Genomic DNA, 22,963 nt, shown 5'->3' on the forward strand with positions numbered 1-22,963 from the left:
TCAACATGGAATATATCTTGGCATGCAATGGTAAATGTTGCGTGTTGGACGCAGTCGCACGGAGCAGACAAGTTCCGAGTAGGCGCAGATCATACATAGTTCGCGAACACAGCGTGCAGCCTTTCTTCTGAGCAACAGAATTATCTGACCTTGGCATTCAGTGAACACTCCAGACATTGTTCTAGTCTAGTTGAATTGCCTTGAGCTACTCCCGACCCAGAGGTGGGGGTCTGTCCTGGTAGACCACATAAAGAGGAAGGCTCGCTGTGTTAGCGCCTTGTTACACGTTGACCATCAAGAATCCTCGCGGCTGGACTATGGCTCCCATTTACTTGCGAAGCTTGACAGCAGTACGTTCCAGTCTGCTTGACGGAAAAAGTCTGCGACATTGCTCAAAAGGCATAACAGACACAGAGGCCCCAGTGTCCAACTTCATGCTCACCAAAACATCGTTCACGGTCATTTCTACTATGAAGGTTCAGTTTTACTTGAAGACATACCATTTACAGCCGCCATTTCTGGTTGCGAGGCAGCACTTAGAGTCTACCTTTTCTCTGGTTGGCCGTTTCTTAAGCGACGTACAACCGCCGCTATGGCAGACCCTTTGAATGTGCCCCTTTCGGGTACATTATTAGCACTTATCGTCTATGTGGGGGCAACATTGGCTAGAATGCTTTTGCGAGCCGCAACGGAAGCATTCCTGCTGCTTGGCACTGATTGCGCCTGCACGCTATATATGGAAGTAACCGCTGGCCCTGTAGTACCTGCTTCAGCAGTGCTTTTTGTTGCCGGTTCCATAGTCATAGCGCGCTCGACAGCTTTCTGAAACGTGAGCTTGCTATCATAGGTGCACAGCACGCGCTGCAGATCCTCTCTCAGCTGACCGCACACGAAGCGATTTCGTAGAGACTTGTCTAAAGCGTTTCTAAACTCACATGTTCGCGAACGCTTCCGAAGCCCAGCAACGTAATCGGAAATTGACTCGCCTTCGTTCTGTTGTCTCTTTTGAAACTGGTCGCTCGCAGATGACCGAAGGCTTTGGAGACAGGTGATCCTCGAGGGGTTTCGTCAATACGTCGAAGCTCTTAGCAGAATGCAACTCCAGGAAAACCAGCCATTTCAGAAGACTATGTTCTAGGACAAAGCGATACTTAGGAATGCATGCGCGTTGTGGCATTTGGGAACTCGGTTGACAATCGGGAATGATGTCAACCTTTCTTCGTATGACGCCCAGGCACCAGCAGAGGCGTCGAATGGTTCAATTTGGCCCGGTTGATCGGCGAACGGCATGGAAGCTGCGTCTGCTTCATTCATGATATCAGTCAGCGTATCGGAGCACTCTTCAAAATATGAAATTGGAACCGAGGCTGAATGCAGGGAGCACTTACCTTCATTCAAGATTTGCGATGCTTCATGATCCTATTCCTGCCGCCCGTTATTGCGTGTCGGATGCCGTGGCAAGGAGCAGACAAGTTCCGAGTAGACGGTTTTTTAATTTTGCCATGCTTGTGGGCTGGTGGCTCCGACGAAACTGCCACCGCTATAGTGGCGACGCTCTGCTTTTAAGCGCTCTCGGCACACGTGTACTTCATACCACAGTGCCTTATCAGAGACGCGCACAGACACGACATTAAATATCGTCCCGCCAGGCATGCTGGTTTTCCCCTATTACGTAAATCTCGAGTATACAGGTTGATGCTGCCCGATGAGCCCTAATAGCGAGCCAAAATAGCGCGCATCATGGCATATATGTAGTCAATATTCTTCTGCCATCATTGATGACCTGTGAAGTCAGAATATTTATTGTCATACAATGGTAAATATTTTGCTATTAGCTCAGATGGTTTCCCAATATCTACCTATCGTGGGTTATAGCGATCGACATTGTGCGGGGAGCTGCTATGACTTGCCAACTGGGCGCACATCGTGATATGTATTGAAAAATGAGGTGATGTTAGTATATATAGCTTAACAACATGAAATATATGTTGGTATACATTGATCAAGTTTTGTCAGTTTTGGACGTGTTTCCAAAAATGTATATAACATCGGATTATAGTGATCGGTATTTTGAAATAAGTTTTGACAGCTGCAAAACATTGTACATATCTAAACATGCACTGGCCTATACTAGCTTGCAGATAATAAAGAATTTTGAACCTGTATACCCTATTGCAAAAACCAGTGCCCCTGGGTGCCAGCGCCCCAGCGCCATACCTGATTATGGTCCCAGTATGATGCTGGAAACTGGACGCATTGGGACGGGGCATACTGGGACGCTGCGCACTGGCGGCACTGATCACCCGAAATAAAAAGGCGTCGGATAAAAATTAAAAAGTAAAAAGTAACGAAACAAGATAGGTACATAAAAAACCTAAAAAAATGAAAAATATTTACTGCACCAAGAGCGCCTCGACCTCAGTTCCTACGCACATATCAATCATTTGCTCAGCGCGCTAACCACTCGGCCACCCCGAGAAATAAATTTCCTTGAAACATTTCTGCATTTTATGTTATGACCCGCATTTATAAGGTTGGGACTTCATGTTTTTCAGTCCACAGCCCCCCCCCCCCCTCCCCCCCCCCCCCATTGTTACCGCTCTAAAAATTACAACTTCTTGATTATTGGAGCTTGCTGTCCGCTCTCCCGACTTGCAACTCATTCTCTGAGTGCCTATGGGCACTATTTTGTGCACTGGAATCATTTTAACATGTGGAGTTTTACATCGCTGGCAAATTTACCATCGCCAGCTCTTCGGTGGTGCTCTGCTACCGTGGGCGTAATTTTCGCTGAACACGGAACTTTCGTACAAACCTTCAAGGAAAAAAGTGCGACCAAGCTTCAATACCGGCAAGCGCCACAGCGATGACCCCATATTACGTGTAACTAAACCTTATTTGTATGTAAACATTTCCGGAAGCGTTGCGATGACCGAGGGATCGGCTGCTTCATACGCAGACTAAGGAGCTCAAAAGCTTGAGAAACACGCTTAATATTATGCGTTACAAGCGCTGTATCTTGTTTTTTCTCTCATGGGCCCATAGCTCGGTAAACTACTCTCTTCCTCGTTTTGCCTTCTCATTCTGCTGTTTATACTGGGCCGTGGCGCGGGCTACGCTCACCTGCGATTGAGCTCGCATTGGACATTTTGGCAGCAATCATTGTGTTAGAGTGCCCTTAAGATCAGCTGTGAAATTGGTTATGCATGGTAGTCCACATTGTTCAATTCCAGCTTTATTTGTGCGTTAATCGTCACTGTGACAGGAGATAGAGGCGCGGCCGTCGTGGTCTCTCTCGAAACGCTCGAAACGACCTATCGAAACATAAAAACTCTAGAAAAAAGATACTGCCTTTGTTTTCTTACAAATACGCAACGACTTCGCAGCAAAAAGCACTTGCTTGAACCATATTTTTCATATGTGCCACGATGGTCGATTGCGAGTACGCTGTTGCCCTGTTGGCCCCTGAGGGATGATAATCCGGCTTATGCTGCGGGCCGCACTGGCTATACTGGGGCACTGGGACCAGTGCGGCCCCAGCGCACACACAGCGCTTCTTCCAGTGCATTGCGGATGCCAGCGACACACCCAGCGTTAAAAGGCTAATCCCAGCGTTTTTCTCCCATCGCGCCAGTGCAGCCAGTGTCTTTCTGTTACTGCTCCAGGGAATATCGCAGACCTCCAGCGTGCCCAGCAGATCCAGTGCAAAACAAGCTCGAAACTCTTACTGGTTTCGCACTGGAGACGCTGCTTTTTGCAATAGGGTATCCTTATATATTTATATATTATCTTGATCAATACTGTGGCGCCCTTCGCGGAGGCTAACGAACATATTTCTACATCGTCAGAAATATAGTCACAGTAGAAGAGAGCATTAATTTTTAACAATGGCTTAGGCGGTAAGAGCGGGGTTGGTAGGGTCCTCTCCCATGGCTCCGTTGGCTGAGTACCTGCCGGCGTATGGCTTGAGTTTCTTGACAAACCCATGCTATGAGGTGAAGGTCAACATTATTGAGCAAAAACCTTAAGCATCCATCCAATTCATGATTTAGTGACACTAAGCATGCACACGGGGCATGCCTCGTGCGACGTGCCAATGTCGTTGAAATCGAGTCGGATGCGTGGCTTACGCCATCTATGAAGCGCTTAGAAACGCCTGAATGTTGCTCTGCTGTCCACAATGGAAGAGATAACTACTAAATTGGAACGCGAAGCCATTACAGTCACATTACTTCCATATGCCTTCAGCGTGATGCGTGAGGCCCCTCACATCCATTCTAATTTTGAGAATACTTCATCAATTCCTCTTTAAACTAGAAACGAACAGGTGCATATGTTTTTTGCTTACATTCTAACAATGCTCATTATCTATGAATAGAAACTAAACAGGGCGCAGGGCGCAACCATATGCATATTTCAATCCGCCATAGGCCAGTTTAATAACGTAGCAGCTGCTAGACCATATGTACTAAGCCTACGAGCGTGGTTTAATTCATCGCGGTAACGTTATAACTCAGCATCCCGTAAAATTGTTTGCACGACTACAGACATATACGTAAATACCTTATTTATGCAATATTTCACTTGCGTGATGGAAGGAAAGTGATCCAGTACTGCAAAACAGAGGTATAAGGCATTGCACGAGCGAAGGAATTTTTCCATGGACGCGATAGCTGCCGCTGGCGTCAGCAACGGATCTATTGCGTGAGAATAATAGCTGGTCTTGTGAGCCAAAGATCAGCATAGTTTATATTGTAATATCCAACAACAAACTTGCATTTGATTCTAATATGCCGTCATGCTCGTCATTTTGTGCAGAGCAATGGTGAACAAACCCTTTAGGCTGCAGCATAAGGTATATTCGTGCGCTGAACAGAAATATGAGCAGGGGTTTCTGTAAGCTACTTCCGCCTGGAACGGAAGGCGACCTAGCTTTGGCTTTCCGATGTTGTAGTATGAAGTGAGATTGTACGCGGCCAAATGTTTTAATCTAATTTGAGTAGATGTGTGGCAGCAAATAAAATATTTCAGAAATAACGAATTTACCGGTGAAACAGAATTCCCAAGAAAAAACTGATGAAACGAAATCATAGCAACCTCACCACTGGGGACTGGATATATGTGGCGCTGACTTGTTTTTTTACAAAAGCACAAGAAAACACGACGTAATAAATTCGTGATCACTTGACCACCAAACGTTTGCCATAAAATTATTATTGCCTGATCTTGTTGCTATTCAAAAAATTTATTCTTTTACCAAAATATGTATTAGCGGGTGCATAAATCTCGCGGAGGTGCCTTGGAGTATCTTAGGGAAGTTGGTTTATTATGATGCATTTAGGAGCGTCTTCCTATGCAGTGCTTGGGGAAGTTTCTTCATACTTTTATAGAATTATTATCAAAACGTATTGCTACAAGTCAAGGCATGTCACTCTTGAAAAATACGTACGTTCTCTCGAACCGTGTTAGACAGATGGGTATTTTTGACGCAGCGGCGGCAGCCATTGCCGAGATAGCTTTGAGGCATATTTTGTATTGTGATTTCCACCAACCATAAATTTGAATTTGATTCCTATATGCAGACGCGCTCTGCATTTAGGGTTACCGCAAGCGACGAATAATGAAGAAACCCTTTAGGCTGTTGATGCAGCATAGCGCATAGTAATAAGCTATATCCGCCCACATAAAAATAGCGACACTTTTGATACATTCCCTACCTTCGCCTGGTCCAGGCAAAAATTAAGCTCTATTTCTCAGATGATCTGGAATGAAGTATATTTAATTTAATAGCATTGTATGCGGCCTAACGTTTTACTATAAGTTCTTTAGATGTTGTGGCAGCTGTTTAACTAGCTCGGATTTATGTTTTGGAAGTAAGGAAGGTTTCAAAGAGACAACATTGAAGAAGCATAGCAACCCCGCTATTGGGGACTTGAAATACGTGGCACTGTAATCATTTTGTGTCGGAGTGTCAAAAACAGTCATGAACTAATGAATACCTTCTCACTACAGAAACGATGTCATAAAATTATTATTGTCTTGTTTTGCTGCTCTTGAAGGAACATATTTTCTTTTCGTATTTTTTCACCGAATGTTTTATAAGAGGGTGTATAACTCTCAATGAGCTGCCTTCCAATATGTTTGCCAAGTTGGCTTAACATAACATGTTTATAGACGTCTTTCTATGCGGTGTTCGGAGAATATTCTCCGTGCGTGTTTGGTAATATTATCAAAACATGTTGGAGCAGAGCAACGGTATTTCAATCAAGAAAATGTGTTCGTTCTCTCTAACAGTTGAGAAGATTCGTACGTGCTCTCTATCAGTGTTACAAAGGCGGCTATTTGTGAAGGAGAGGCCCGAGCCCTCGCCGTGGCAACGTTCGCGTTCATGTGCAGTGAACGCCCGTGGAAATGAAACTTGCGATGCCACATAAAATATGCAGACAGCACTGCTGCGCTTGCACGACTGGTGCGCTCTCTGCCCCCTTCCCTTCCCTCTGTTCTCTAGCAGCGGCGGTGCGTGCCTCGCGGGTGGTGGTGGGGAAAACGTTTAATGCCAAAATTGGGGAGGTGGGCTAATCCCACTACTTTACATGGCACGAAGTAGACCTTAGGGGGCCGCTCATTGTCTGCCGCAGCTCCGCTTTCACTCGGAGAATAAACGGTCGAACCACGACTTGCCCCCGCCTGCGTCGCGGATCATAGAACAGACTGCACATAAGCGTAAATACCACTGGTCCTTTACTTTAAGATATATTCGTAAAGGAGCAGCAGGTGATGGGGAGCATTAGTTGCTGCATTTGCTAGCCATGTTGCTACCCTTCCCTGCCGGAGTAAAGACACAGGTTCGCACAAGTGGACCTTTGCTTGCCAGTTTTCTTTTGGGCTGCTACAGCTGACGCTGCATGCAAGGCTCTGCTCGCCGAACGGGAAGATAATATTTTATAATGTGGCGTATTACTGCAAATTATTCATCTCCTCATCATTTTTATCTGATACAATTGATAGAAAGTATTTATCTGCTGTTTATGCAGATGTTTATGCTTCAACTCTATTGTACCAAGCAGAAATATACATTCTTTATGAATGCTATTTTCAGCCTACTGGCTTCGACACACAAACTTTTGTAGCAGTGACAAAGTTTACGTTAACAAAGAGTTTGCCCATGTTGTAGGAAAAAAGGTAACAGCATAATATGGCGTCTTATTGTTGTTTTACTTGCAAACATTTCCTGCACAAGAGGAGATGGTGATATGCAAGCTGCTCAAGCATACACCTGCAAGGGCTGCAGATAGGGGCTTACTCGAGGGTAAAAGACGCGTTCTAGAGAGGCTGGCTTGGCAGATGTCTATTGCTGCTATTAATGCGGCGTCGTCATAAAACTTGGGATCTTCCGACACTTTTTCAATGAACCCAACCGCCGGTGAACTCCCGGATGTCTGAAAGCATCCTGCCTAGAGTTAAAATCACTTATACCTCATGCGCAGGTAATAAATATTCATACAACCAACTATATTCTGGCTTTTTGTGTGCATGTATACTTTCAGCATGTTGTACATGTATTATTAGCTGCATGTAAATGCTTGCAGAAAAGCGAACTCAACCCGGTGTTTGGCGCATGAGGGCTTTAGTTGCCTCTGTGCCGTAAAACCAATCACAGCACAAAATAGCCAAGAATAAAAACAAACATTCAACAATAATGAGATTTTCTCGATGGTAATTATTCAATGCCGGTGGACAAGCTTCGGTGGGCTATGTTTGGCAAGCGATGAGCCTAGCTGGGTAGCAGTTCATAAAAGCCAGTGAGTAAGGTTGGTTGCAAGTATTGGACAGCAAGTGATTGTGGCTGGATGAACGTTGTATACGAGCCAGTGGGCACGTTTTGTGTTTTGTTTTTTGTGTGGTTTAACCTCCCAAAGCCACACAGGCTATGAGAGACGCCGTAGTGGAGGATTCCGAAATTTTCGACTTCCTGGGGTTCTTTAACGTGCGCTGACATCGCACAGCCCACGGAACCCTGGTTTTCGCCTGCATTGAAAAGAGGCCGCCGAGGCAGGGATTCGATCCCGCATACTTAGGAACAGTAGTCGAGCGCCGTAACCACTGCGCCACCCCGGCGGGGTGAGCCAGTGGGTATGTTTGGGTGTAAGATATTTAGTAGCCCTTGAGATTCTGTATACCAAAATATGAGCTAGTATGCAAATAGTGGTCATTGTGGGAAAGAAGGTTCCAGCATATTGGCTCAAATCTTGGCGAGGGTAGAACCCCAATGAATTGCTATTATTGACCCTATTATTGGTTCAGTTTTGGTGTAATGCTTGGATGATGACAGCCCATTACGACGTACTACTATAGTGGGCTTTTCTGGAGCTGCCCTTCGATAACACGAGCTGTGGATTTCATAGACAGTGAAACATCGTTTTATGTGGCTTGGAAGCAAGATAAGATCTCGTGATGAAGATTTTCAAACCGCACTTGATGCAGAAAAAAAAACGATAATTATTCTCTAGATTTTTCTATTTTTATTCTGTCCCTGAAATGTGAAAAATTTTCCTTCTTGGTTTTATGACTCACAGGCTTTTTTTCTTTATGTCATAACATGCCTTGTAATACAAAACACTCATTTGCTGGATGCCTAAAGAATATATACTCAGTACCGCTGAAATACAGCCGATTGTAGATTTCCTTTGGATCACATTATGGTCTATTATTCATATATTTTCATTTTTTGTGCCAAAAAGAATGTTTTTTCCTCTTTAACGGTTCCGAAACTTGGATTTCTGCTGCAGAGCCCAGTCTCTGTGGTCGTTGAGTGGCTTTAAATATGGATATTATTAGTCCCAAACTGAAATTTTGCCGCTCTGAAAATTGCTACTAGTCTTATTTCAGCCATTGCCTTGAATTGCGTACTCTATTCTAGCCCCCACGTCATTTGAGTCAATCTTTCCACAAAAAAAGGGCGCTTTAGAATATAGGGAATGAAGTAGAAAATCCAACACGAACTCTATAGTGGCAAACTCCGCATTTATTCACATATAACCTGCCCCTGCATATAACGCGCATCTTTAACTTCGAAATTCTTAAAAAAACGTCCTCACGTAAAACCTGCATGTTTATGAAAAAATTTATTCAACCCTAGAAAGATACATAAGGTAAGATGGAGTCCAAAGTCAGACTCCGCCCGCACCACTAATTTATCCGCGGCACCCTCCGTGAACATTCAGTTTTCAAAACAATTTTTTGAAACGACCACCAAAACATCACTGGTTATCCAAATCTCAATCGTCACCGCTCTCACAAGTACCATTCTAGGCTTCATTGATACTTTCAACGATGTAGTCTTCATTTAAACCAACCAAGTTGTTACTGATATAACATTGTTGAAGCTCTTAAGAACAAAGCCTGCCAGTAACATTGTCCACGCGTCCACAATCCACTGGCAGAGCAATCAAATTTATGCCATTCGCAGGTGTCCCGTCGGTGCTAGGGCGTAAAGGCCGTCGGTCATACATTGGGGACATAGCCACTTCGCGTGTTCCTTGAAAGGCTTGTTCAGGCACGCGCCTATTGGCTGTAGCATAGACGTCATGCACAACTAGGTTGTTACCAAGTAGCATATAGGTTGTTACCGGTCACAGCGAGTTGTGCCTTGACAGAATCAGCGCAGTGCGTTGGAGGGAAACCAGCACGAGCATTGATCGGCGTGACATAAAGGCAAATGCTCTTAGTTCCCAGATTACTCAGAACCAGTCACAAAGCACATAACATCTCTGTACAGCGCGGCCTGGCATTACCGCCAGTCAGCCCATTGACTGAATTGGAACCCTTTTCCAGTACTCATGTCCATCAGCATCTCGATGTACACTGGGGTCTGACCGGCATTTACTACGCTCCTTGAGAAGTCCTGTGACATATCGTTGAAAGGTCAACAATTTTTCCTCGTAAGGATCAGAATGCCTCGGATTCTTTGCATCGTAAATGCATGTCATGCCATAAAGCGCTAAAGCAATTAACGGCTTGCAGAAACCTGGCGTGGAGGTTTCATTTCGGAGCAGTGATTCCGTTTGAGCCATCTCTATCGAAACAATGTGACCGCAACTTCTCTGCTCCTAATTGAATTGGCAAGCTGCGTTTCGAGGTGGGGGTATAAGCTAGTCTTCGGAACACGAAACTCTCGCTTGTTCCGGTTCGTTGTTTCAAGACTCCTTCATTTTTTCCCTGCAGTTGCGAAAACACAACTCGTCGTCACCTTATTGTTTTGCTGCAGCCGTGTTGCCAATTTCGTCCGCAGTGGCTCTAATGTTTAGCTTCTCTTACGTTGTGAGACAATACCACTGTGTCGTACTCATGGTGCGACAACATAGCAGGGCAACAGTGCGAACTCTGTTGTTTGGGTGTTGAAACAGCACCTGACAAAATGCCTGATTACCTCTGGCCGAACAAAGCGTGACCTGTCGCGTTGAGAATAAACAGGCTATGCTATGGATCTGAATTTGGCTAAGTCTTTTGTTGGCTGCTTATCGGCTTGGCAAGCGTCGATGACGATGGCGATGCCGGATTACATAGGGAGACTGCAGATTGCTCTGTAACTGCCCAATGCCCTTCCCACCCCTCCGGAAAACAATTATCTAATAACCCGCACCCCACTTTATAGACGCAGTTTTAAATATTGGTGAGGGTTATATGCGACTAAATATGTTAATATGTTTCGCATGATGTTTGTAGAGCCTGCTTTGTATTTATAGCAGGAACACGGCCAGCATGCATTTGCAAATGAATGTTCACAAATAACTAGCCAATTCCAAAAAGCGGTAGTTGCGAAAAAGGGCTGTTTTACAAATCCGTCTGCGTGTATGCAGTGTGTGTCCTGTAAGCATTCACTCTCTAGTCTAGTCTACATTCTTCTTTACCGGCAACCTCACTGCAAGGAAGGAGCAAGTAAGCTAGGTTAGCTGCATTGAAGTCGTGCTGAATGGGGTATGTTAATGATGTATCATTAAGCCATTTAAAGTAGCTAACAATAAAGCGGTAACCACACAAAAAGACAATTATTGGCGATGAGTCTCGTGATGACGGCGCTAACGCCAGTAGTTGCTGCTAGTGCACGCCGCCCAAACGATAGGACTCGGCGACAGACACAGGCATTTTGAGCGTTGCGCTGCTACTGCCGCTTCGTCATTCAGCCTAGGATATTACAGTTACGCTCGCACTCCGTTTCTAAAACTAAGCAGCATGAAGTACAATTTAACACTAATAAAATTTTGGTAAGGCATCGTGTTTTTGATGGGCACACTACAATGGTGTTTGGTGTGCTGCTACACAGCGATGCAGACTTGAATTTAACCCAATGACATCCTTCCGCTAATTTCGAAATAACAGTATTTATTCACACTCTTGCCTTCCTCTTTCTTTATTACCCTATCAAGCTTTTATTACACTGACTAGATGCACTCGTATATGCATTGACGTGATGAAGTCATATTCTGCAGGTTCTCCCTTCGCCCAAACCGGAATTATAGAAAAACAAACTTCACTTGTAGTAAACGAAAGAACAGAAGTTGGTTACCAAAATGCGAAACCTTCTGGGATTTGCTGCCTCGCGAGCTGATTCCCGGGAGACAAGAACTTTTCTAAAAACCCAGAACCTGAGCAACGGCAAAGAGCGGCATTGTTTTGTCGCCACACGCAGTAAGCGATTAAGCAAGCATTTCTGAGGAATAATGTGATTGAATGCAATAGTAGCTCCGTTGTAGTGACTTAGTAGTTACGGTGCTCGGCTGTTGAATCCAAAAATTGAGGATCGCATTCCGCCTGCAGTTGTTAGTTTTCGAAGTTGCCAAAAAGCAAGGCGCCAATGTACAGTGTAATGCCTTGCATGTGAAAGAACCATCAGTTCAGTTCAGTCGTTCAGTCGTGTCCGACTCTTCGTGACCCTATTGACCATGTCACGCCACGCTTTCCGGTCTCTCACTATCTTCCTAACATCACATAACTTCATCTGCAGTGCCTCGAGGATGCCATCTAACCATCGCGTTCGCTGCCTACCCCTTCTCCGGCGACCCTCAACCTTTCCCAACATCAAATTTTTCTCCAGCGACTCCTCTCTTCTCATCAGATGACCTAAGTAGCTGAGCTTTAACTTTAGAATTTGACCCTCCAATGAGCAGTCAGGGTTTATGGTCGACAATATTGACTTATTTGATCTTCTAGCAGTCCAAGGAACTTTTAAGAGTCTTCGCCAGCACCACAATTCAAACGCGTCAATTCTTCGGCGGTCAACCTTTTTCACAGTCCAACTCTCGCATCCATACATCACAACTGGAAAGACAATAACACGAGTCATACGGATCTTGGTTGGCAGACTAATGTCTCTGCTCTTTACTAGGCGGTCAAGGCTAACCATTGCTCTCTTTCCCAGAAGCAGGCGTCTCCTAATTTCATGGCTGCAGTCTCCTTCCGAAGTAATCTTGGAACCCAAAAAGAGAAAATCTGTCACAGCTTCCACTTCTTGTCCCTTGATGCTCCAGGACTTGATAGGGCAAGACGCCATGATCTTTGTCTTTTTAATGTTCAGTTTAAGCCCAAACTTCTCACTCTCTTCTTGTACGCGCATCAGAAGTCTCTTGAGTTCCGCTTCACTTTCTGCCATTAAAGTGGTATCATCCGCATATCTAAAGTTGTTGATACGTTTTCCAGCAATCTTCACTCCAGCTGAAGACTCGTCTGGACCGGCCTTCCTCATGATGCACTCTGCATATAGGTTAAATAGGCAGGGCGACAGTATGCAGCCTTGCCTCACTCCTTTCTCAATCGGAAACCAATCAGTAAGACCATACCCAGTTCTGACTGTGGCCTCTTGCCCTTCATACAGGTTCCTGAGGAGACAGATGAGGTGAATTGGAACTCCCATCTCTTGTAGAGCTTGCCACAATCTGCTGTGATCTACGCAGTCAAACGCTTTCGCATAATCAATAAAGCAGAAGTAGATGGGTTTCTGGAACTATCTTGCTTTTTCCATGATCCAGCGAAGGTTGGCAACTTGGTCTCTAGTTCCTCTGCCCTTGCGAAACCCAGCTTGGACGTCCGGAAGCTCCCGATCCACATACTGCTGCAGCCTACCTTGGAGGATTTTCAAAATCCCTTTGCTAGCATGCGAAATAAGCGCGATCATGCGGTAGTTGGAACAATCTTTGGCACTGCCTTTCTTTGGAATGGCGATGTAAACTGACCTCCTCCAATCCTGTGGCCACTGTAGGGTTGTCCAAATCTTCTGACATAATGTATGCAGAATGTTAACAGCGTCATGGTTGAGGTTTTGAAGCAACTCAGCTGGAATGCCATCAATCCCGCTGGCTTTGTTCTTAGCAAGGCTGGCTAAGGCCCATTACCCTTCACTCTTCAGGATGCCCGGCTCGAGATCAGTGATCACAACCGTCTTGTGTTGCGTTTGCACATTCGGGTCCTTCTTGTATAGTTCTTCTGTGTATTCCTGCCACCTCTTCTTTATCTCTGCGGCTTCAGTGAGGTCCTTGCCTCGTTTGTCCTTTATCACGCCCAGCTTAGCACAGAAGCTTCCTTTGATATCTTTGATTGTCCTATACAGAACTCTTGTGTTCCTTAATTGGCTGTTTTCCTCAACTGCTTGGCACTGTACGTTCAGGAAGGCATTCTTATCTCTCCTTGCTATTTTCTGAAAATCCGCATTGAGAATCTTGTATCTCTCTCTTTCCCCCATAACGTTTGCCATCCTCCTTTCCTCAGCTATTTGCAGAGCCCCTTCAGATAACCAGTTTGCTTTCTTGCATTTCTTTTGCCTTGGAACTACCTTAGTAGCAACTTCTTGTATTATATCACGAACATCAGTCCACATCTCTTCGGGCTCTTTATCTTCTAGATCTAATTCTTGAAATCGATTCCTCACTTCCACAGCATATTCTAATGGAACTTGATCCAGATTATACCTGAAAGACCGTCTAGTTTTCTGCGTTTTCATCAATCGAAGCTTAATCTTGGCAACAAGAAGCTGATGATCTGTGCCACAATCGGCCCCAGGCCTTGTTTTTACTGCTTGTATAGCGCTTCTCCATCTCTGCCGGCAAATAATACAATCGATCTGATTCCTGCACGGACCGTCCGGCGAAGTCCATGTGTACAGGCGCCTCTTGTGCCGTTGAAAATGAGTATTCGCTATGGGCAGGTGCTGCAATATAGTGCTGCAAAGTTTCATTGTGAATGGCTGCACCTTCTTTACACTCTGTAGTTGCATAATATATATATGAAGTTTTGTTTGTAGTTTGACTTTGGATGGAACCGGTACAGCGACGAGAGAAACCTTGAATTTAACAAAAGCATGAAAAATCAGGCAAAATTTGGCAGTTGAGTTGGTAACGGTATTTCTGGGCCCCTGTGGGGTTAAGAGAGAGGACGCTCAAGGACCAACCTTGCATGATTGCTCATAGTATTCCAATCATGCTGGCAATTCCTGAGAAAATGATAACTATAATGAGTAAGCTTCGTTATGCTTTGGTGCTCAAAATGAACGTTAAAATTAGTTGTCGCCAGTCAATAGAGTGCAATTTTGACCTATGACCCTAAGTACCATTTTTCTTTCATTACTCATACATAAATATCTTTATTTTGATTTAACACCCAAGGTTATCACAGAAAAATCAAGTGAGGTGTCAACTGCCAAAATATAGCCGCAAGCTGAAAGGCACTTTGTAAATATTTTTGCGGAAGTCTGTCACTTGGGCGGTCAGAAGGGATAGTGTTAAAACAATATTGCACAAAGTTCGCGAAGCTCTATGTTGCAAGCCATGGAAACAGAGAATCACCCGCTTGTTTCGTGCCGAGTGTACTTTCTCCTACACACAGGTATCTCATGTGGACCAGTGTGCTGTCTTGCCGCTGCCAGTGTACCAGCATGCCAATGCGCCTATACATATAATCCCCCAGTGTGCCAGTTCCCAGTGTCATCCAGTGTGCCAGCCCACGATGTCACCTAGTGTGCCTTTATCCAATCTCACCCAGTGCGCCAGTACAGAGAGTCACCAAGTGTCGCAGTGTCCATTGCGACACTGGTCTATTAGCTATGAAACTGAAATACTGTGTCCCACTGGCACTGTATTTTTCAATAGGGATGCGAACGCATTGGAACCCGACAGGTGGGACAAGCCCTACTTCAGTCAGCACTCTCCTATAAGAAGTGTGAGCCTCTCGACATAATAGCACAAGGAATAGAGGAAGTGTCCAGTAATCATACAATGACCCATGGAGCTGACTTTCCACAACTGACCTTATTTTTCTCTGAGCACATTTTTGCTTAGCGATGTTGGCCTCTTAGCGATATCAAATAAGCCTAGACTATTCAATGTGCCTACAGTAATAATTTCAATAGCAATAAATTGCCCAAACCATCTGACCGATGTCAAAGTACAAGAGCGTTACGATGGGTTATTTTGTGATTACAGCATTTGATATTACAGCATGGTTTCAACCGTAACTCTGTACGTTTGGCGCCAATTTATCCATTTTTGACAGCAAGTTGAAGTCACACCATTCACTATTTTCTTCAGACGCTGCAATCATCACTTTCAACAACTGGCATCGAGTACAGTGCCATCATTGAGCCATCGAAATAACCGTGATTTTGCAGCTCTTTATCTACCGAAGTAATCGTCCATCGTAATATCACTTGTCATGGACCTCACCGTCGCGAATTGTTTGTTAACACGCACACGTGTCTACGAGAAGTGGCTCCGAAATTTTTTACGCTACTAATAAAAAGTGACAATTTTTCGTCCTCAAATGTAGAAGATGCACTATCAGATCAAACCAGGAATCTATTTAGACCAGTAAGTTTTCGTGCACGAAGCCAACTAATCATCAGACAGCACTCCAGACTCTACCCTGCCCACTGGGCCACAACTGTATCCAAATCACTTATACAAAGTGTAAAGGATGTCGATCAATACCATAGCAGTCTGTAGTCTGGGCATGTAGACGGCGACTAACTCCGCATTCATAATAAAGGATATGTAGCTAGTCGGGAAGGAGGGTCCATGTATATATATATATATATATATATATATATATATATATATATATATATATATATATATATATATATATATATAGTGTGATAGAAAACATTGCACAGGGAGCTACGCCGTGAACAGTCAAGGGAAAGTTCGGCGATCAGTCGTACAACTTATGTCACCACACACGCGAGCGTCGGAGCGAGTTTTGTCGTCGTTGTCTTTTCTGACCGTCAGGTGTTGAACATGATTGTCGTCCTCTTTCTTCAGCATCAGGCGCTGAATAGTTCAGAGCTGAATAATTGTCTTACAACTTACACCGGGTGAAAAGGCGTCAACTTGGCGGCTTATAGCCATGTGACGATGTGACGATAACAGTATCGCCGCATGGTTTCAGGCGGTTACTGTGTACTATTTCACGGTTGCGGCGACGGTGGTCAGTTGATCATTAGGCCGTTTTTGGGTTTGTACCCTAGCACTGCTTTACTCATTCTTCTGTTTACTATGAGTGCGACCCCATTCCTTCTCCTGGATTTGTGCCCACAATAAAAGACATAACGGTCCTCGGAAATACATTCTCCCATTCCGGTCCACGTGAGCTCACTGATACCCAAGATATCAATGTTCAATCTGTCCATTTCTCGTTCAACGACATCCAGTTTACCTTGCGTCATAGATCTTGCATTCCATGTTTCTATGTGATATATCTCCTTGCAACATCGGCCTTCCCGGTCGCTTCCCGACACATCCACAACTGAGCGTCCTTTTGGCTAAAGCCCAGCCGCTTCATTCGTCCTGGAGCTACTAGGATTCGGCCTTTGTTCATCCCCAAGAACATGTGGGACGCCTTCCAACCTGAAGTTGCTCATCTTTCGGCGGCATATCATTAATGCTATTTTGACTGGTCATAGGTTTTTCTTGGCAGGAAATACTGTAGTGGATTGCCATTACCTTCTCCAGTGAATCATGTTTCGTCAGAACTCTCTGCCGTGACCTGTCTATCTTGGGTGGCCCTACACAGCAGAGCTCACGACTTCATCGAGTTTGCAAGCCCCTCCGCCTCAAGGCAGTGATCCATGAAGGGGAACGTAGCAGCTACTATACCATATATACTAAGCCTGCAAGCGTGGTTTAATTTATAGCAGGAACGTTTTAAATCTGCATCCCATAAAACTGTTTGCATGATAGCAAACATATACGCAAATACTTTATTTATGCAATATTTCACTTGCGTGATGGAAGGAAAGTGATACGATCCAGTACTGCAAAACAGATGTCTAAGGCATTGCGCGAGCGAAGGAATTTCTCCATGGACGCGATAGCTGCCACTGGGCGTCAGCACCGGATCTATTGCGTGAGAATAATAGCTGATCTTGTGAGTCAGGCTAGGCACAGAATATTTTATATTGTAGTATCCAACAATAAACTTGCATTTGATTGTAATATGCCGTCATGCCCTTCATTTTGTGAAGAGCAATGGTGAACAGACACTTTAGGCTGCAGCAAAGCTCATAAGGTTTATTCGTACGCCGAACAGAAATATTAGCAGGAGTTTCTGTAAGGTATTAGATACTTCTGCCTGGAAGGGAAGGCGACCTAGCTTTGACTTTCCGATGTTCTAGTATGAAGTGAGATTGTACGCGGCCAAATGTTTTAATCTAAGTTGAGTAGATGTGTGGCAGCTATGAAAATATTTCGGAAATAACGAATTTATCGGTAAAACAGAATTCCCGAGAAAAAACTGAAGAAACTAAATCATGGCAACCTCACCACTGGGGACTGGATATACGTGGCAATTACTTGCTTTTTTTACAAAAACACAAGAAAACACGACGTAATAAATTCGTGATCACATGACTACGAAACGTTTGCCATAAAATGATTATTGCCTGATCTTGTTGCTATTCAATAAATTTATTCTTTGTCCGAAGTATGTATTAGCGGGTGCATAACTCTCAGGGAGGTGCCTTGGAGTATCCTAACCAAGTTGGTTTATTATGACGTATTTAGGACCGTCTTCCTCTGCAGTGCTTGGGGAAGTTTCTTCATACTCTTATGGAATTATTATCAAAACGTTTTGCGACAATTCAAGGCATTTCACTCTTGAAAAATACGTACGTTCTCTCGGACCGTGTTAGACAGATGGGTATTTTTGACGCAGCGGCGGCAGCCATTGCCGAGATAGCGTTGAGGCATATGTTGTATTGTGATTTTCACCAACCATAAATTTGGATTTGATTCCTATATGCAGACGCGCTCTGCATTGAGGGCTTCCGCAGGGGAGAATGATGAAGAAACCCTTTAGGCTGGTGATGCAGCATAGCGCATAGTAATAAGCTATATCCGCCCACATAAAAATAGCGACATTTTTGATACATTCCCTACCTTCGCAAAAATAAGCTGTATTTCTAAGATGATCTGGAATGATTTAAATTTATTTTAATAGCATTGTAAACGGCCTAACGTTTTACTTTACGTTCCGTAGATGTTGTGGCAGCTGTTTAACTAGTTCGGATTTAAGTTTTGGAGGTAAAGAAGGTTTCAAAGAGAAAACATTCCAGAAGCCTAAAGCATAGCAACCCCAATATTGGGGACTTGAAATACGTGGCACTGTAATCATTTCGTGTCGGAGAGTCAAAAACAGTCATGATCTAATGAATACCTTCTCACTATACAAACATTGTCATAAAATTATTATTGACTTGTCTTGCTGCTCTTGAAAGAACATAATTTCTTCTCGTATTTTTTCTACGAAAGTTGTATAAGCGGGTGTATACCTCTCAATGAGCTGCCTTCGAATATGTTTGCAAAGTTGGCTTAACATAACATGTTTATAGACGTCTTTCTTTGCGGTGTTCGGAGAATTTTCTCCGTGCGTTTTTCGGAGTATTATCAAAACATATTGGAGCAGACCAACGGTATTTCAATCAAGAAAATGTGTTCGTTTTCTCTAACAATTTAGAAAATTCGTACGTGCTCTCTATCAGTGTTACAAAGGCGGCTATTTGTGAAGGAGAGGCCCGAGCCCTCGCCGTGGCAACGTTCGCGTTCATGTGCAGTGAACGCCCGTGGAAATGAAACTTGCGATGCCACATAAAATATGCAGACAGCACTGTCGCGCTCGCACGACTGGTGCGCTCTCTGCCCCCTTCCCTTCCCTCTCTTCTCTAGCAGCGGCGGTGCATGCCTCGCGGGTGGTGGTGGGGAAAACGTTTAATGCCAAAATTGGGGAGGTGGGCTAATCCCACAACTTTACATGAGACGAAGTAGGCCTTAGGGGGCCGCTCATTGTCTGCCACAGCTCCGCTTTCACTCGGAGAATAAACGGTCGAACCACGAGGTGCCTCCTCCTGCCTCGCGCATCAGAGAACAGACAGCACATGAGCGTAAATATAACTGGTCCTTTACTTTAAGATATATGTTCGTAACGGAGCAGCAGGTAATGGGGAGCATTAGTTGCTGCATTTTCCTGCCATGTTGCTACCCTTCCCTGCAGGAGTAAAGACACAAGTTCACACAGATAGACCTTTGCTTGCCAGTTTTCTTTTGGGCTGCTACGGCTGACGCTGCATGCAAGGCTCTACTAGCCGAACGGTAAGATAATATTTTATAATGTGGCGTATTACTGCAAATTTTTCATCTCCACATGATTTTTATCTGATACAATTGATAGAATGTGTTTATCTGTTGTTTAGGCAGATATTTATTCTTCAACTCTGTTGTACCAAGCAATAATATACACTCTCTATGAATGCTATTTTCAGCTTACTGGCATGGACACACAAACGTTTGTAGCAGTGACAAAGTTTACGTTAACAAAGAGTTTGCCCATGTATTAGGGAAAAAAGATAACTGCATAATATGGCGTCTATTGTTGTTTTACTTGCACACGTTTCCTGCTCAAGGGAAGATGGTGATATGCAAGCTGCTCAAGCATACACCTGCAAGGGCTGCAGATAGCTGCTGTGAATTTACCCGAGGGTAAAAGGCGCATTCTAGAGATGCTGGCTTGGCAGATACATGTTGCTGCTATTATTGCGGCGTCGTCATAAAACTTGGGATCTTCCGACACCTTGTCAAAGGATCCAACCGCAGGTGAACTCCCGGAAGTCTGAAAGCATCCTGCCTAGATTTTTAATCACTATATACCTCATGCGCACCTAATAAGTGTTCATACAACCAACTATATTCTGGCTTTTTGTGTGCATGTATACTTTCAGCCTGTTGTACATATATTATAAGTTGAATGTATAATCTTGCAGAAAAGCGAACTCAAGCCCCTGTTTAGGCGCATGATGGCCTTAGTTCCCTATGTGCCTTAAAACCAATCACAGCACTAAATAACCAAGAATAAAAACAAACATTCACAATAATGAGATTGCCTGAATGTTAATGATGCAATGCCAATGGACTAGCTTGGGTGGGCTATGTTTGGCAAGCGATGAGCCTAGCTGGATAGCAGTTCTTAAAAGCCAGTGAGTAAGCTTGGTTGCAATACTGGACAGCAAGTAATCAGATTGTGGCTGGATGAACGTTGTATACGAGCCAGTGGGCACGTTTTGTGTTTTGTTTTTTGTGGGGTTTAACCTCCCAAAGCCATACAGGCTATGAGAGACGCCGTAATGGAGGATTCCGAAATTTTCAACTTCTTGGGGTTCTTTAACGTACGCTGACATCGCACAGCCCACGGAAGCCCTGGTTTTCACCTGCATCGAAATGAGGTCGCCGCGGCCGGGATTCGATCCCGGATCCTTGGGAACAGTAGTCGAGCGCCGTAACCACTACGCCACCCCGTCGGGGTGAGCGAGGGGGTATGTTTGGGTGTAAGATATTTAGTTGCCTTTGAGAGGCTATATACCACTATATGAGCTAGTAGGCAAATAGTGGTCATTGTGGGAAAGCCGGTTCCAGTATATTGGCTCAAATCTTTGCGAGGGTAGAACCGAAATGAATTGCTATTATTGACCCTAGCTATTATTGGTGCCGTTTTGGTCTAACGTTGGGATGATGACAGCCCATTACGACGTATTACTATAGTGGGCTCTTCTGGAGCTGCCCTTCGATAACACGAGCTGTGGATTTCATAGACAGTGAAACATTGTTTTATGAGGCTTGGAAGCAAGATAAGATCTCGTGATTAAGATTTTCAAACCGCACTAGATGCAGAAAAAAAAACAATAATTATCCTCTAGCTTTTTCTATTTTTAATCTGTCCCTGAAAATTGAAAAATTTGCCTTCTTTTTTTTATGGCTCACAGGCTTTTTTTCTTTATGTCATAACATGCCTTGCAGTACAACACACTCATTTGCTGGATTCCTAAAGAATATATACTAAGTACCGCTGAAATATAGCCCATTGTATATTTCCGTTGGATCACTATTACGGTCTGTTATTCATATCTTTTCAGTTTTTGTGCCAACAAGAAGGTTTTTTTTCCTCTAAGTGCTCCGAAACTTGGATTTGTGCTGCAAAGGCCGGACTCTGTGGTCGGTGAGCGGCTTTAAATATGGATACTATTAGTCCCAGACTGTGATTTTGCTGCTGTTAAAATTGCTACAAATCTTATTTCAGCCATTGCATCCCTGAATTGCGTACTCTATTCTAGCACCCACGTCATTTTGAGCCAATCTTTCCACAAAAAAGGGCGCTTTAGAATATAGTGAATGAAGTAGAAAATCCAATATGAACTCTACAGTGGCAAACACCGCATTTACTCACATATAACCTGCCACTGCATATAACGCGCACCTATAACTTCGAAATTCATGATAAAAAAGTGATCACGTAAAACCTGCATGTTTATGTAAAAATGTGTTGAACCCTAGAGAGATACATAAGGTAAGATGGAGTCCAAAGTCAGACTCCGCCCGCAGCACTAATATATCAGCGGCACACTCCGTGAACATTTAGTTTTCAAAACATTTTTCAAACGACCTACAAAACATCACTGGTTATCCAAATCTCAATCGTCGCCGCTCTCACTAGTGCCATCCTAGGCTTCATTTATACTGTCAGGCATGCGAACAGAAGAGAACAAAGTGCAAAAAGAGGCTCTCCGGGAGAGAAGTGGAAGAAGAGGAAGCTCACCATCTGTTGGTCAGCACATCAGGCTAAGGTGCAGAACCATTCTGTAAATAAACCTTAACAGTGTGGTGGAGGTGCTGGGTAGATCACCACGGATACCTTTCTACCTCGTTCGAGCCGACGACTCGCTGGGCTCCCCCCTTTGACACCCACAATGATCCAAGACGGCGATGCACGGCAGCCAGGTCCAGCGGCACCCGCATGGCAGCATTACCGTGAGCCGCGGACCTTTTCTGGCAAGGCTGGCGAAGACGTGGACGACTGGCTCACCAATTACCAGCGGGTGAGCAAGTACAATCGCTGGGATGCCACTGTAATGCTGGCAAATGTTGTTTTTTTCTTGGACTCCACAGCCCTCACATGGTTTGAGAACCATGAAGCGCCCTTAACGAGCTGGGAGCGTTTTGAAGAGGAGATTCGAAATTGTTTCGGGGATACCACTGCAAAACGGAAATGCGCTGAGCAGACTTTATTCCAGCGAGCCCAAGGGCCTGGTGAAACATGCACAATGTACATAGAAGAGGTCCTAAAACTCTGCAAAGCGGTGGATCCGAGCATGTCCGACGAAGACAGAGTTGGCCACCTCTTAAAGGGCATGGCGGTAAACGTTTTAATTACAAAAGAAAACTTGGATTCTCCCACGGCCGTGATCAAGCATTGTCGTACGTTCGAAAATTTAAAACTGCGTCACATAACCCCGAAATTCGGCCGTCTGCCTAAAGTGACCACTGTTGCAAGCGTGGATTCTCACGAGCATTCACATGCGCCCCCGCATTTGACCGACATGATTCGCCAAATTGTCCGTGATGAGCTCTCCCGCCATCAAGTTGTGAACCACAGT

The 22,963-nt window shown here is 44.4% G+C and overlaps 1 protein-coding gene across 1 annotated transcript in view; it reads left to right on the top strand.

Annotated features, from left to right (window-relative positions):
* Positions 1-22,963, top strand: part of LOC146188410 (uncharacterized) — a 69,132-nt gene that overhangs the window by 23,487 nt on the left and 22,682 nt on the right. The window lies entirely within an intron of this gene.

This window comes from Amblyomma maculatum, chromosome 5 (assembly GCF_055883805.1).
Source record: "Amblyomma maculatum isolate TAMU_Amacu chromosome 5, ASM5588380v1, whole genome shotgun sequence".
NCBI lineage: Eukaryota > Metazoa > Arthropoda > Arachnida > Ixodida > Ixodidae > Amblyomma > Amblyomma maculatum.